Raw genomic sequence first — 17523 nt, 5'->3', positions numbered from 1 at the left:
TTCCCGTTAATAAAATACAGTCGGGGGCGCCTTGGTGACTCAGTTGATTAAGCGTCTGACTCTTGATTTTGGCTCAGGTCATGATCTCACAGTTTGTGCGTTCGAGGCCCGCATTGGGCTTTGTGCTGACAGTGTGGAGGCTGCTTGGAATCCTCTCTCTCCCTCTCTCTCTGCACCTCCTCTGCTTGCTTGCTCTCTATTTTAAATAAATAAGCATTTAAAATAATAAATACACCAATGAAGCTTGCCTGGCTACCTCTGCTATCTTTGCTTCTTCATCTCAGAAGCTGGCCAAAACTCCCAGGAAGTAGGATCAAAGAGCGAGTAGCACCGTTCTGAGCCACATCTCAAAGTAGACACTGGCATTCAGCTGCACAGCAGCTGATGACACTAGCCCCATTCGTGCTGGAGTCAGCACATCACCAAGTTAGTGCTTCTGGTCTGCACCAGGCTCTCATACATCTGGTGAAGCTTGGCAAAGAGCCCCTTCTAATTATCACAAAGGGCAATGACCTAATTCTTTGCCTCACTGGTCAGCAGACAACGGGTCATGAATGCCACATGGATTGCCCTTTCCAGAAAACTCCTGGGGAATCAAAGAGATAGTGGTAGGGTTATATTTTTTTTTAATGGATGGGATCTCCCCATTGACTGTGAGGATAGCTATTAGAGGTGCATCAGGATTTTTGGAGCCTATACCTTATAAAATTGGAAAGGACTCTTGAAAGAAAATGTTCAGTGAATGAATGAATTACACTGAATACCTACTGTATGTGGGACATTCAGCAACAAGAGATGGGGCTTAATGTCTGGTGAGGGAATGAATAACAAACAATTACATAAATAAATAAATAAATAAAATAAATAAATGCATTAGAATCTGGAGAGATACAGTACATTGTAAGATTATATAAAAACTGAGCCTGAAAAAAAATGAGCCTGGCCTAGTTAGGGAAGCAAGAAATGCTCTTCTGAGGAAGTGCCACCGAGGCTCCCCGCTGCAGGATCACTCAACGTCAGACAGACAGCCAGACTCGGGAGGTGTGGGCGTAGACTCTAACAGGCAGTGGGGGAAGAATGTGGAAATGGCTGGGGATATGGAGACCATGGTGCTGTGATAGAAATGAAAATTGTTTGGAGTGCAGGAAGGGGAAAGGTACAGAGGCAGATAGGGGAGATCACTCAGGGTTTTGTATGTCTCAGTAAGAGCTTCATTCTACGAGAAGTGAAACGCCCTGGGAATGTAGATTGCAATGCAAGCTACAGACGTGAATCTGATATGCTGAAGGGAGCACGTGAAAGGAGAGGAAGCCTTAGATCTGAGCCATGACACGTTCCAACCTCTAAATGCCAGTGAAAGATAAAGAGCTAGAAAAAGAGATGGACACAGAGCAGCTAGTTGGGTAGAAAGCTATATACTAATAAAGTAGAGTGGCACACAAGGGAAGGGAAGAGAGCATTTCTAGAAGGCGAGCATGGAGTATGTTGAATGCCCCTAAGCGGTCAAGTAGGAAGGAGTTGAAAGGTTTCCATTGAATTTAGCATCATAGAAGTGGTTTATGATCTTGGTGAAGGGCAGTCCTGGGGAGCAGTGGGGAAGGAGCTAAGCCCCTGGATGGTGTACACAAACTGGAGAGTGAACAGGATGTGAGGAAATAGAGACAGTATGTGGGGAGGACTCTCTCAAGAAGAGTGACAAGGAGAAAGCTAAGCAGCAGCTGGAGGGAAGGGTTGGACAGAGACAGAATTTATTCTTTTTTTTTTTTCTTTTTAGTAGGCTCTATACCTAACATTGAACTCACAATCCCTAGACCAAGAGTCACATACTCTACCAACTGAGCCAGCCAGACGCCCCAGAACTCATTCTTTATTTATTTTGAAGGTGTGCTGTGAGGGATCCTGTAGAGAGAAAGAGGTTAAAGACACAGAAAAAGAAAAGATAATAGGTAGTTCAAGGTCTCCAGGAAGGCAGGAGGGACTGGAGCTCTAAGCACTGGATCTTGTGATAGGAGATGATGAGGAAGGGGTAAGTAGGCATATTTGTAGGTGAGAATGGGGAAGAGTTTACTGAGCCCTCATCTAATGACTTCTATCATCTCTGTGAAGTAGAAGGTGAGGTTGAAGAAGATGTAAAACAGTTATTCTGGAAAATAAGAGAGCCCACAGTTGAGGTTGTTGTTATAAAGTTATGCTGATATCATACACCCTAGTGTGTTTTTTTTCTCACCAGCCCTTCTCAGCTTCACAAATGACAGATGTTGAATGGTTGGGTTTATTTTGGGGGGTGGGGGGAGGAAAGGGTATTTGTTAGTGACACATTAGTCCAGGGAAGCAGCATTCCAGAAGAGAGAGGGAAATGCGATGCTAGGGAGCAAAGTGGGTGTATTGAGAACAGACACAGTCAATAAGTCAATAAGATACTGGCAGCACAAAGAAGGTAGGAACGTGGACAATGGAAGGGGCAAAACCCGGAAAGGGAGAGATTCAGTGATGTGGGGTAGCTTCAAGTCAATTCAGGGGTCCACCTGGGGAACATAGACCATGACCTGGGGCCATTTTGCTTATGTGCAGTTAAGTTCATTTCTCAGAGGGGAGACCAGCTCTGAGTCCGCTGTTCTTGCCCATGAAGGACAATGAGGTGGTTGGAGAGGAAAGGATAGATTGGAGACAAATATGGAAAAGATTGGGTCATGAAGTCAAAACGAACACCAGATTTTCAGCTTGAAACATTCAGTGGAGTTGGGCTGCTGGAGTGTGGAGAGCCGGTGAGCCTATGGGTGGGTGAGCAGGCGATGGGGTGGGGGTAGGTGGAAGAAAAATCAAATGAATGTAGAATGTGGAGTCTTTAATTGTATGCTAGCAGGAACTTCTGAAAGGAAAAGAAGTCTACTAAAATGATCAACTTGTATCATATAAAATTTATAAATTTATATCTTAGGCTGCTGTCTGGGTCCCAAAATGAAATAGATGGCCTGCTCAACTAGAATAAAAGGAGATATATAGGTGTAAGGTGTTGGGAAACTGCAAGAATTAGTGTAGAGACTGTGAACCGCCAACAGGTGCTCTTTACCATCTCTAGGCCTGAGGGTTGAAGGGGCAGAAAACCACTTATCGGAATCTAAAGACTAAGTCATGGGAGAGCTTCCTATTAGGAGCTAAGACTTTTGGTTGAGGGATTCAGGTAGCTCACGAGAATGCTTTTGATTTCTGGCAGATCCTCACCATTGGCCAAACCCAATAAGGAACTGGAGGGCAAGAAAGCCCATTGATAGAGTTCATAGAAATCAGTTTCCATAGGCACAGAACAGGGGACAAGTAGATCTGGAGGACAAATGGAAGGAGACCCCAGCTGGTGTCTTTAAAGAGTTCCAGCTTCTCCCAGAGCACAAACCAGACACCAGATGAGACTTCACGCCAGTTCTCCGATTTGTCTGCAACAGTTACCTTTGCAGTCATTCGATCAGCATATCACACTTTATCCCGCCTCTCTGCTTACCCCCAAAGACTAAACTGCTTCTCGGTCATACCACCTCTGGCCTCTCTGAAGTATATCTTTGGTACCCCAGCATGTTATAGGGGTTTTTCCAGAGTACGGGTCTGCCTGTCTAGATTTTCTGTACTCCCTATTCTCTGAGACCTCCAACCTGTTGGTCGCCTGCATGAACACGGTGCTTCTCCCTGGTTCATCCAGCCCCACTCTCAGTCTGAAAACCCAATGGAAAACACAGACGTGGCTACAGTTCAAAGACCCTGAAGTTCACACATATGATATAAATCATTCTGAGGGAAGAAGCCCTCCACCATGCTTCCCGGGGAGGTCTATTCGTTCCATCGGCCTCCGTCAGAGAAAGCCGCGGGGTCGCTGTTGTTCTTGCAGGTCATCCACCCTGCCTCAGTCTGCTGGCACAGTCTGTTTAGACCCTTGATGCTGCTGCCAGAGGGAATTTTTTTTTAATTTATCCACTGGGGTACCTGGGTGGCTCAGCTGGTTAAGCCTCCGACTTCGGCTCAGATCGTAATCTCACTGTTCATGAGTTTGAGCCTGCATCGGGCTCTGTGCTGACAGCTCAGAGCCTGGAGCCTGCTTCGGATTCTGTGTCTCCCTCTTTCTCTGCCCCTCCCCCACGCACACTTTGTCTGTCTGTCTGTCTCTCAAAAATAAACATTACCAAAAAAAAATTAAAAATTGTCTACCACTCACCTATTAGAATGGGCAAAATCTGTAACACTGGCGAGGATGTGAAGCAGTAGGAAATCTCACCCGTTGCTGGTGGCAATGCAAAAGGAGTCTGCCATTTTGGAAGACTGGCAGTATCTTACCAAACTAAACATACTCCTACCATATGATCCAGCAGTCATACTTCTTGGTATTTACCCAAAGGAGTGAAAAAATGTTGACACAAAAACCTGTACACAGACGTTGATAGCAGATTTATTCATAATTGCCAAAACTTAGAAGCAACCAAGCTGTTCTTCAGTAGGGGACTGGATAAATAAACCGTGGCACATGCAGACAATGGACTGTTATTCAGCTCTACAAAGAAATGAGCTATGGCACCATGAAAAGACATGGAGGAATCTTAAAAGCCTGTCACTAAGTGCAAGAAGCCAATCTGAAAAGGCTATATACTATATGATTCCAACTATATGACATTGTAGAAAAAGTCAAACTATGGAGACGGTAAAAAGATCAGTGGTTTCTGGACACAGTGGGAGAATAGGCAGAATAAGAGAACAGTGCCTGAATAGGCAGAGCACAGATGATTTTTAGGGCGGTGAAAATACTCTATATGATATAATAAAGATAGCTGTATGTCATTATACACTTGTTCAAATCCACAGAGCATACGATAGCAAGAGTGGACCCTAAGGTAAGCAGTGGACTTTGGGTGGTGATGATGGGTCAAGATAAGTTCATCTTTGCCAAAATATGTACTACCCTAGTGAATGATGTTGATAGAGGGGGAGGTTAAGCAAGTGTAGGGACAGGGAGAATAGGAGAAATCTCTGTACCTCCTCAATACTGTTGTGAACCTAAACAGCTCTCAAAAATAAAGTCTTAAAAAAAGCATCTGTAGCTCTGTGCAATAGCAGTGTTATAGCCAATCAGTCAATGAGGCATGACTATTGCTAATTGAAAAAAAAAAAAAAAAAAAAAAAAAATATATATATATAAAGAGTCCAGTACAATGATATTCAATTTATGTTTTAATTTTTTTAACATTTATTTATTTTTGAGACAGAGAGAGACAGAGCATGAACAGGGGAGGGTCATAGGCAGGGAGACACAGAATCCGAAACAAGCTCCAGGCTCTGAGCTGTCAGCACAGAGCCCAACGCGGGGCTCGAACTCACGGACCGCGAGATCATGACCTGAGCCGAAGTCGGCCGCTTAACCGACAGAGCCACCCAGGCGCCCCTGTTTTAATTTTTTAACGTTTATTCATTTTTGAGAGAGAGAGAAAGAGACAAAGCATGAGTGGGAGAGGGGCAGAGAGAGAGAGGGAGACACCAAATCTGAAATGGGCTCTAGGCTCCGAGCTGTTAGCACAGAGCGTGACACGGGGCTCAAACTCCTGAACCGCGAGGTCATGACCTGAGCCAAAGTTGGACGCTTAACCTGACTGAGCCACCCAGGCGCCGCTCAATTTATGTTTTCATTAAAGTTTTTATATATAAAAATTATGACAACTACAGATGGCATATTATAAGCAAGTACAAAGCATAAAATCATCTTTGCCAGGAAAGCATTATTCTCTATAGCGAAGTCATTTTTGGTTTTGTTTCTTAAACTGAGTATCCGAAACGTTTCGTATGTTTTATGGGTTTTGGCAGCGGCAGGTCCCAGCTCTGCCTCTGTAAGCTGAGAAAAACGAATACTTACTCTTGTGGACCCTGATAGGTGGATACAGATGAGTGACCTCAGCCCAGCCAATCAGACACGTCTGCTGGGACTCTGAATTTGGAGCAAGTGACACAAAGAAGGAGGTAGTGAGAATTCATTCCAGTGGTGGCGGCATCACGCGTTCGACGGCATCGGAGCCAAGAGCAGCACGCAGCCACGGCGGCGCCTCAGCAGTATCCAGTGTCTGGTGATGGCAGCGCTGGTGGCCATGCCCAGCGTCAGCGGCGGAGCTGCGTCACCCTGACCGGGCTGTTCCTCGGTCGAGAGCTTGGCCACGGTGCTCGCCACCTGACTGCCTTGGTTCCTGCCTGCCTCTCCGGTATTCCTGTGTATTTTGTAAGCTGCCCAGTAGCCTTCCAAAACATTTCCTTCCTCCCAAGTTAACCCTTTCGAGTTACATGATACACACACACACACACACACACACACACACACACACTTATTTGTAGGAAATATATATACATCTAAAATATAATTAAATGAATAAATGTATAATATATGAATATAATGTATTTTATTTAATTAATTTAATTAAATTTATTAATTTATATTTATATTTACATTTATTTATATTATTTATATTTATTAATTTATAAATAAATTAATTAATTAAATTAATTTAATTAAATTTATTTATTAAATACATTATAATGTATATATATGTGTGTGTGTGTGTGTGTGTGTATTCTCATGGAAAAACCTTTAATAGGACACAAAACCTAGAAGTCATATAAGGATGACTCCATTTGACTACATAAAGTTTTAAAATCCACCTGGGGGAAAAAGAAACACATTGCCAAAGGTTAAATATCAAAGTGAAATTTAAAAAAAAAAGCAGCACACAACTTGCTAAGCTAATAGATACGTACGTACATACTCATTATGTATCTTACTTGAATTTTCCTCAACGTGTGAAAGTATTGGCCATTCTTTTTGCTTAAGATTCTCTTTCACTTGGCCTTTTATGATAGAGTTATTTCCTGGTTTTCTTGTTGTTATTTTTTTGTTGTCCCCTTCATAAATTCCCCACCCTGCCCCATTCCTTCATGCAGAATATAAATGTTTATTTTCCCCAGTTAAGTCTTTGGCACACCTCTCTTGAGTGTGCCATACTTTAAGAGTTGTTTCGACCATTTTACAGCGTTAGAAAACACCTAAATATGTATGACTCTTACCTGTAGCTCTGAATTAAATCTCTGTCAGAAACGCCTGTATAACTAGTCGCCTGTATGGCTAGCTCACAAGCAACTGAAACTCAAGATATATAATATTGAGATATAATATTATTAATCTTAAAAACGTTTAATATTTAACTAGAATTAGCAATGCAATCAGAGAGGAAGGACAGGAAACCTTCAAACTTTGCTTTCTCTCCCCATTGCTGCAAAAGGCTCTCTCAGACAAAATGCCACTTTCACAAGCCACAGCTCTAAAGTGGCTTTCTACTGCTGTCATTGAGCTAAAATATTAGCTGGAAGCCAACATGCCTCCACATACTGTACCCGGTTCCACGCACCTGTAAATGAAGGTGTCAGCAGGAAAGTTGGAAAATACACACTTTTTCTTATTGGCGAGTTCTATGAAAACAGGTACTTCAGAATAGTGACTGGCACATGCGATGTGTGTAATAAATACGAGTTGTGCATAAATTCAGAGCTTTTTCAGGTTGACATGGCTCTCGGTTGACTTGTAACACATGATTCTCAATGTTCAAGTGCTCTCAGGGATAAGATAGGACGAGAAAAGAGCTAGCCCAGTAGAGCTAGCTGTATCTCCACCTATGGTGTTCTCCACTGTTTGTTCCCCGACTGCCCCAGCCCTATATGGAAGAGGGATGTAGTTATGGGGAGTTGTGGGAGAGAGCTTGGGAAGGTATTATAGTCTCAGAGCTGATGAAATTCAAACTTCTTTTCCAAGACTCTCAAGACCTACAGCCTAAATTTCTGCTGACCAAAGAATCTGTCTTAATTTAAATAAATCCTAGATGCTAGTACCTGGAGAAATTGATCCTAAGTCCTATAACCTCAATATGTCCAATACTAAACTCATCATCTTCCCTAAAGCCTGGGAATTCCTTTTTTTTTTTTTTTTTTAATTCCTTTATCTCTTGTTTCAGTGAATATCCCATCTTCTGTTCGGCTTCCTAACCCATTGAGCTCTGAGTCATCCCCGACACCTTTCTTTTTCCTTAACCCATCAAGTTTACATTCTGAAGGCCTATCTGGATTGTCCCTTTCTCACTGCCCTCCCCACGCCACTTTTAGTTCTCATTAATTTATGGTCTGCTTCCTAAGCTGCAGCGAGTGGGTCTCCCTACCAATCAGTTCTCTACGCCGATGTGAGAGCACTCCTTCTAGTATATAAATTTGGCCACGTCATTCTCCTGTTTAGAATGTTTTATGACTTCCTGCTGCTTTGGGGGTAAACTCCACGCTCCCTTTGTTGGCAGTCCTCTGCTGCCCTCTCCTCCCTCTTTCCTCGCCTTCCCTTCCTCACACTCTCTGTTCAAGGAGTAACTGTAGTGCCTCAGAATCACCACCACACTTGTTCTGACCTCCATGCCTTTTAACATGGTTTCCTTTCTGCTGGAATGTCACTCTCCTGTTTTCTTTTAGCCAAACATGGCTTGTCCTTCAAGATTCCACCTGGTTCTGGCCTCTCTGAGAAGTTTCATTTGATGCCCCAGTCTAAATTGCCTGCCCCCTGCTCTCAGCAGAAGCTCCCACTCTGGGCTCACCTCTTTCTTAACCCACAGCACAGGTAGTAGAATTCTTAGCTGATCTTGACTCTTTCTCTCCACAAGGTAAGCTTATTGAACACTGATTTTTGTGTTCTTTATGTCTGTGATTCCTGTGCCTAACAGAGTTCCTGATGTATTGTAGCCCCTGGTACCTATTTTATGATGAAAGACTGGATAAATGAAACCACATCCTTCTTTCTTCCTGAGAATTTTAGGCCTTGCTGGTAGATTCTCTGGATAGGGGGATGAAGCATTAAAGAGATTTCCTTGGCTTATTCCCTCAGGTCTTCTCCCCCACCCCCCACCCGCCGCCCTTTTCTTTATAGTAGCATGTGGAGTGCTGAGTTGCACAGAGCTGCATTTTGCAACTTGGGGAAGCGATTGTTGGGAGGCCCACTGAATGCTGGAGAGAGAGGAGAGCTGGAGTTACAGAGTGCTACATGTTTGAAGTCTATGCTTTGGTAGAGAAGAAAGGTTATCTGTGTTACTCATCTGGTTAAATTAGGAGGGAAATGGTGAGCAGGAATTCAAGGCATATTCTGTGTACAGGAAAAGAGTATATTTGATTTGGGCCTTCTTTGGCCTTTGTCATTTGGGGACCTGAGGGTAGCGGTAAGCCAATGCCCTTCCTTGGTTCCTCTTATGATAAAACTGGTACCTGAGTCCCCTAGGGTTTTCCCTTCTATAGCCTCATCTTTCCTGCTTCCCTCAATCACAAACCCCATCTGGAGTTTCCTGAATCATTATGAAGAGACACAGAAGACTGGAAACCATTGTGGAAGCTCCTATCAGGCTGACAGATTCGTCCCTCTTTCTCACTGCTTGTCTCCTTTCTGCTTCTTCATTATAACTGGAGTGTTCCAGACTCCTACCACATATTCCTCAAATATGTTAGATTGGTTTTTAGGGCACCGTGAGATCCTCCAAAGGAAACATCCCGTCCTAGGAGCTTCATTTCTCAGTTTAGTCCCAGCACTGTTTATATCTTCTAACCCTGGCTTAGAGATGCCCAATTCAATTCAGTTCAGCAGGTCATGGCTAGGCACTAGGCCAGGCCCTGGAGTCCAAAGGAAACATCGACAACTGCTTCCAGTAGGCCATGTGCAGTGTAAGGAGAGAAGCTCTTGGCAGGGTTCAGAGCACTGCCCAAGGGTCAGAGCAACCCTCGCCAAGCCTGCCCTGGCAGTTGCTGGAGTGGTGCAGGCAGGCTCTAAGATGGCCCCCCAATGCACAATCCTCTTTCTTGGAGTGCGGTCTGGATTTAATGACTCACTTCTGAAGACCAGAACACAGCAAAAGTGATGTTATTTCACTTACGAGATTAGGTTCTAAAGAGATTCTTCTTCTATCAGGGGGTTTCAGAACAACAGGACTCGGTGAAGCAGAAAGAGGAACAGAAATGATGTTGAGGTTTTGGGATAGAATAACTAGGTGGATGTGTATCAGGAACTGAGATGCTGAAGATTGGATTAAAAACCAGTTTGCGGGGGGGGGGGGGATGTTCTTAATGATGATTTTCTATTTGGATGTGAAGTTTGAGATGTTTATGTGACAATGCAAATAAAAATGTCTGCTAAGTAGGACCAATTTAGGTCCGAAGCTCAGAAAAGAGGTTTGGGCTTGAGTATAAAACTGGGGGAGTTGTCAGCACACTGATGATGTTTAATCATGAGACAGCACAGATTGTCATGGGCGAGTACAGATGGAGCCAAAATGAGGACCCAGGATCGAGCCCTTAGTAATGTCAACTGCGAGAGGCCGCATTGAAGAAGAACACGTTAATAAGGCAGGAGAGAGTGGTCAACAGCTGCCAGAGAAGCTGGAGGAAGTCCAGGCATGTGCATTCTTGTGGGAAAGAGAAGGAAGTTCCCTGAGAAGATGGGAGTGGTCAGCTTGGTCAGAGGGTTTTGAGTGGGTGAGGGAGTTTAGGAATGGGAAGTGGCCATTAAAATTGGGAAGTAAATATTAAAAAAAAAAAAGAAAGAAAAGAAAGAAACCTAAAGCATGATACATTTGAATTGTTAACACCATAGGTAAAGTAGCTTGGTAAATTGCTTCCCAAAATGACTAGCCCTAGTTTTTGCCATAGATTGAAAGATCAGAAAATGAATATAGTCAACTTGCCCTTCACCTTACCTAGCAGTAATTGCTAGTTGCACACACAGATTATAAAAATGCTTCTTTACGTGCTTGAATTCAGCCATCTTGAATGAATTCTAGATGCTAGATGCATCTTCTAGCATCTTCTATAAATAATGCAGTACACTTACAGTGACTATGTTAGATAAATAGGGGCTCAGGAAGTGTGTATGTATGTCAACACTGCGTGGAAAGGAATTTTCCAGTTTTGAAAACTATACCACCCCAGGGGAAGAGAATCCTTCATGTAGCCCCTCAGCAACTCAACGGCTCAGCAGCACAAAATAACACTAGGAAAATTATGCTGCACACTGAGTAAGCATGACGTGGTCAATTTATTCATAGTCTATTTTTGCAGCGATCTCTTTGAGCTATGCCAGGATTAATAAATGTGGTTTATGCATAGCCATGATGCTCTCGGGAGACTTAATTTAATAAAAATATAAACCCCCAGATAAGTCTTATTTTTGTAATGTTCTGGTAATCACAGGATTAGGGTAGGCAACCCAGCAGTGCTGCTGGCTCTTTCTCAAAGCCTGGGTGTGTGGCCTGCGGACCAGACTTAGGGTTGCTTTAGGTTAGTATAGGGCAGGGGCCGGGCTGAACTGTGCTGACTAGGGAAAGTCCTAGAGATTTTGAGCTGTGATTTACACAGGCCTTTATGCATTATTACAACACATACTCAAGGGCACACACATTTTCTGTGGTTTTCTATCTTCATGAGCAAAGTACTATTTGGAGATGTTTCTTTGGCAATAGTCGAATAAGTTGGTTGCTGATTGTACGTCTCTGGATCAAGAAATATTTGAAGATTGCAATAAACTGATGTGATTTTAGGCACTCTTTGTCCTCCGACATTTTCTTTTTAAAAATCTCTTGCTGATTTTAGCCATGCACTGTAAAAAATAAGAAGAAAACAACCATAAGATACTGAGAATAAAAATAACAGTCAATTCACAGACATGCCCAGACTTTAGAAAACAAACATTATTACCATGTTTGTACATTTATGTCCTAACTTCTATCATATTCTATGTACAGAAAATATATTAAATAAAATATGACGCACACTGCACATGGTTTCGTGTACATTTCTACCATCATTGATTATTACAGATTTTATTTTAATGTACAAATACACTATTATCTGTGTAGCCATTCTCCTGTTGTAGGTAGTTCTGATTTCTAACTATTAGGAATAAAATGTCAGCATCTTATCCCTTCTGTTTCATGTGATGCTGTAATTATGGCCTTCCAATCATTAAAGAAATGGAATTATTGAGTCAAAGTGTGTGAATATTAATGAGGCCCTCGGTATGTATATTCAAATTTCCTTCCAGATGTTTTTGCCTATGCACACTCTGTCACGACATTCTCATTTTTGAACCCGTTATGGTAATTTGATGGGCGAAAAAGATGTCTCGTGTTCTTTTGTTGTTAGTATGAGGTGTATCCTTTTGCAATATACGTGTTTGCCATTAATACTTTGTCTCTTGTAAATTATTACGTTGTTCTTAGTTTATTTTTCCTCTAGGATGTTTGTTTCTTATTTAATTTAGAAGATATTTATACATTAAGAACTTTGTTATATGGGGCTCCTGGGTGGCTCAGTGGGCTTAGCATCTGCCTCTTGATTCCGGTGCAGGTCATGATCTCACAGTTGTGAGTTTGAGCCCCGCATTAGGCTCAGCGTTGACAGCACGAAGCCTGCTTAGGATTCTCTCTCTCCCTCTCTCTGCTCCTTCCCTCCTCGTGTTCTCTAAACATACAAACAAACATTAAAAAAAGAACCTTATTATGTACACTGCTAAACTTTCCCTTATTTTTTCAGTTTGTTTTTTATGACTGAAAAAAAGATTTTAATTTTTATAAAACCTAATCTTTCAGACTCTTTTCTTATATCCTCTCTCTGTTTTGTGGTCATAAAAGCTCTCTGAACCCCCAGAAAAGATCATTTTCACCCATGTTCTCTTTTAGACTGTTCAGGAGTTCATAATTTTTATATTGAAGTTTTTGGTAAATCCAGAATTATTCTTACTTTACATGGAAAGTAGAAAGATGACATTATTTCTTAAAGCATAAGTTGTTCCACCTCTATTTATTGAAGAATATTCTATTCATCCCATTGATCTGACATCTCACCTTTTTAGAATATTCCAGCCTTTAGGGCGATAAATTGGTAGGCCAGGGAAAGGCAAAAGGAATTAGTTTGAGTGACAACTAAGATGATTGCATAGAATGGTACGCTAAAACATTCTGGAGCCATGTGAGAGCAGACTAGGGTGCCATAATTGATTACTGATGTCTCCCATGAGCACACGAATGGGAGGGTAATAGTAAACATGCTTTATATTTGTACATTGTGTTTTGTTAATATCTGTTCCTTGTTGACGCACTGTCATGTACTATAGCTTTATGCATCTAATTATATAGCCCCAATAAACATGAAAGAAAAATTTATAGAATTGCTATGAGAAATTGGCAAATCTATAGCCTCTATGGAAGATTTTAACATACCTCTCTACAATTGGTAATTTAAGTGGAAATGGTTAAGTTTTCCCCAGATTTATCTATTATTTATTTATTTTTTAATGTTTATTTCAGAGAGAGAGAGAGAGAGAGAGAGACAGAGCATGAGTGTGGGAGGGGCAGAGAGAGAGGAAGACACAGAATTTGAAGTAAACTCCAGGCTCTGAGCTGTCAGCACAGAGCCTGATGTGGGGCTTGAGCCCATCAACTGCGAGATCATGACCTGAGCCGAAGTCAGATGCTCAACTGACTGAGCCACCCAGGCACCCTACCCCCAGCTTTATTAAGGTTTCTTTGGCAAATTTATAAGATGTTTAAACTCTACAACTTGGATGATTTGATATATGTATGTGTTGTGAAATGATTCCTACAATCAACGCACTCGTTACCTCACATAGTTAACTTTTTTAAATTTTATTTTCGGTGAGAATGTGTAAGATCTATGGTCTTAGTAAATTTCAAGTCTACAATACAGTATTATTAACTATAGTCACCATGACATACATTAGGTTCTCAGAACTCATTCAGCTTATAACTGAAATTTGTACCCTTTTATAAACCTCTCCTCGTTTGCTCCCCGCTGCAGTCCCTGGCAACTTCTATTCTGCTCTTACTTTCTATGAGCTTAACTGTTTTCTTTTAGATTCTGCTTATAAGCTATACCATACCATAATGTATGGCTTAGCTCATTTAGCATAACACATTCCAGGTTCATCCATGTTGTCACAAATGGATTTCCTTCTTTTTTTAGACTGAATAATATCCCATTGTATGTATATACCACCTTTTCTTTATCCATCCATCCATTAATGGACACTTAAGGTTTTTTTTTAAGTTTATTTATTTGAGAGAGAAAGAGTGAGAGTGTGCATGCGTGGGGGAGGGGAAGAGAGAGGGAGAGAGAGAATCCCAAGTAGGCTCCACACTGTCAGTGCAGAGCACAACACAGGGCTTGAACCCACAAACCCTGAGACCATGACCTGAGTCAAGACCTAGAGTCAGATGCTTAACCGACTGAGCCACCCAGGCACCCCACTTAGGTTGTTTTCTTATCTTGGGTATTGTGAGTAATGCTGTAATGAATATGAGAGTTCAGATGTCTCTTTGAGATAATGATTTTGTTTCCTTTGAATAAATACCGTAAGTAGAATTGCTGGAATGTATGGTAGTTCTGTTTCTAATTTCTTAAGGAGCTTCCATAATGTTTTTCATGGTGGCAGCACCAATTTGTGTTCCCACCAAAAGCATTCATGCATTTCCTTTTCTCCACATCCTTGCCAACACTTGTCACCTCTTGTCTTTTTGATGATAGCCATTCTAATAGGTTGGAGATGGTGTCTCATTGTGGCTTTGACTTGCATTTCCCTGATGCTTTGTGATATTGAGTACCTTTCTACGTACCTGTTGGCCATTTGTATGTCTTCTTTGGAAAAATGATATTCAGCCCTCGGCCCATTTTGTAATTGGATGGTTTCTTCGTTTTTGCTATTAAGTTGTAGAAGTTCTCCATATAGTTGGGATATTAATCCCTAATCAGCTGTATGATTTGCAGATATTTTCTCCTGTCACATAGATTGCTGTTTCATTTTGTTGATGGTTTCCTTTGCTGTGCAGAAGCTTTTTAATTGAATGTAGTCCCACTTGTTTATTTTTACCTTTGTTGCCTTTGCTTTTGGTGTCAAATCCAAACCATCTTTGCCAAGACTGATGTCAAGAGCTATTCCACTATGTTCTCTTTTAGGAGTTTTACAGTTTCAGGTCTTATGTTTAAGTTTTTAATCCATTCTGAGTTGATTTTTGTGTATGGTGTAAGATAGGGGTCCAGTTTCATTCTTTTCATATGGATATCCAGTTTTCCCAACAACATTTATTGAAGTAACTGTCTTTTCCCCATTGCGTATTCTTGGTGCCTTTATGGAAAATTTGTTGAACTCATATGCATGGATTTATTTCTGAGTGCTCTATTCAGTTTCATTGATCTTTGTGTTTATTTTTATGTCATTACCATACTGGTTTGATTACTGTAGCTTTGTAGTGTAGTTTAAAAACAGGAAATGTGATGTCTGCCATTTTCTCTTCTTGCTCAAGAATGCTTTAGCTTTTTGGGGTCTTCTGTGGTTCCATACAAATTTTAGGATTGTGTCTTCTGTTTTTGTGAAAAATGCCATTGGAATTTGATGGAGATTGCACTGAATCTACAGATCGCTTTGGGTAGTATGGACATTTTAACAGTACCGATTCTTCTAATACATGCATATAAAATTTTCCATTTACTTGTGTCTTCTTCAATTTCTTTCATTAGGTTTTTTTTTTTCTTTTTTTCTCTTTCTTTTTTTGCAAGGAGAAATTCAGCAACACATGAGTAATTGTGTAAGATCTTTGAGTTTGGCCCAATTCTGAGATTCAGTATCTTAGTTTAATCTTTGGGATATTCACGGGGACACAGGTAAAGTTTTATGGACTAAAAACACTAGATGTCCGATATGAGGGAATAAGAAGATGGAACAGAGAGAAGATGGACAAATCAAGGCTCAGATATAGAAAGGCACATCAGAAAGGCCTGATTTGGGGTTTACTATAGTGACATTAAAAGTAAGGAAGAGGTGTGTTTTGACATAGAGGTGTTTTAATTTCAAGTAAATAATGCTCAACTGTGTATGAAAATAGGCTCTTTGAGTATCACCTACAGCGAATGATCAAAGGACACACTTCATGTGTATGTAGGGTGGGAGGAAAAGGTGGTTGCCCCCACATTAGTTGTTTTAGCAGTGCATTCTCACACATTATCATTATCAGCATTTTATCATTGAAAATAGCAGACAGTAATATATTAAAAATTTATTTAGTGTTTGATGACTGAAATACCAATTCATCAAATAATGGAGTCCTATTTGTATCATTCTTCAGTTCAAACCCAAAGTGTTAAAAACCACCCCCAGTCTAATGGCTGGCACATATTAGGCACTCAGTAAATACATGTTCAACAAATGAACCAGGGACCAAGATTCTAACAACCATGAAAGTTTTGTCTGACAACATTGTAATATATAATTGTTAAATATGGTACTTTGCCCCATAGTATTTAGCAGTAAAGCCTTTAAAACCAAATAAGACAAATACAATGATTACCTCTGTTGTTACGGAATTGTATGTATTTATAATGTTCTTTTTTTACTTTCTAAGTGTTATAAAATATCCACCTTGAATATTGTTGTCCGTAGTTCGTTGTTACAGAGATGGCTGTCCCAAGAACTTGGAGATAAGGATAATACAGCTGCCGTTAGAGTTAAGCTCTGATCTTCATGCATGATGGATCAGTAGATAGACACAAAACATCATGCAAAGAAGATAAAGTGGGTTCCAGGCTGGAAGGGCTTGGGTATAATCTGTTTTAATATATTCACCTATTTAATTGAAGTATTCTTTTTAAAAAAAATATGTATCTATTTTTGGGAGAGCACAAGCAGGGAAGGGGCAGAGAAAGGGGGACAGAGGGCCCAAAGTGGGCTTTGCACTAGGTTGACAGCAGTGAGCCCAATGTGGGGCTCGAACTCACAAACCATGAGGTCATGACCTGAGCTGAAGTCAGATGCTCAACAAACCCAGCCACCCAGGTGCCCCTGAAGTATTCTTAATCAGAAATATAGTACTGCTAAACCGTGGAAACATGAATAAATATCTTCAGAGGTTAGTATTAATCATACCCATCCCAGGAACATCCCAAGGAAACTGAGTTTTAGCAGTCAGGCTTAACATTTTTCTTAGAGTTGTCCTTTACAAGATAATATGAAGAACTGACTCTGCTTGAGTGTTCACTCTGTGCCGGTCACCGTTCCAGGTGTTTTGTATCAATTTATGTAATCCTTATTAGAATGCTAGGAGGCAGGAGCTGTCAATGTCCTCATTTTATAAAGAATCCGATTTTGTAACTTGTTTAAGCTCACACAGTCACTAAGAGGCAGAGGCAGGATTTCAAACAAGGAAGCCTGAATATAGCACCTGTGCCCTTCGCCATTACTCTGCCCAGCTCCTGGATGTGCTTTCGTTAGTTCATTTATCAAGTAGGTCCCGAATGCTTTCAGAGGTGCCAGGCACTGTGGTTGGCCCTGAGGAGCTAGTGGGACTCAAAACAAACGTGGTTCCTGCTCTCCTAGAGCTTACAGTCTAGAGGCAGACAGATCTTACAGCAACAGATGAGTAAGTGAGGTAA

General features: G+C 41.2%; 1 long non-coding RNA gene across 2 annotated transcripts in view; it reads left to right on the top strand.

Moving 5' to 3' along the window:
• The window catches only part of LOC132663084 (uncharacterized), a 129348-nt gene that overhangs the window by 92824 nt on the left and 19001 nt on the right, over window positions 1-17523 (top strand). The window contains exon 4 of one of the 2 annotated variants that reach the window (XR_013551698.2): window positions 5903-6334. The exons of the other annotated variant lie outside the window; for it this stretch is intronic. This is a non-coding gene — a long non-coding RNA (uncharacterized LOC132663084). Of the gene's footprint in view, window positions 1-5902; window positions 6335-17523 lie in introns of those variants that run through there. 2 annotated transcript variants of the gene reach the window in all.

Source organism: Panthera onca, chromosome D4 (genome assembly GCF_046562875.1).
Source record: "Panthera onca isolate mPanOnc1 chromosome D4, mPanOnc1 haplotype 2, whole genome shotgun sequence".
Lineage (NCBI taxonomy): Eukaryota > Metazoa > Chordata > Mammalia > Carnivora > Felidae > Panthera > Panthera onca.
Note: the sequence above shows the minus strand (reverse complement) of the source record. Positions and strands in the feature narration are given on the sequence as shown.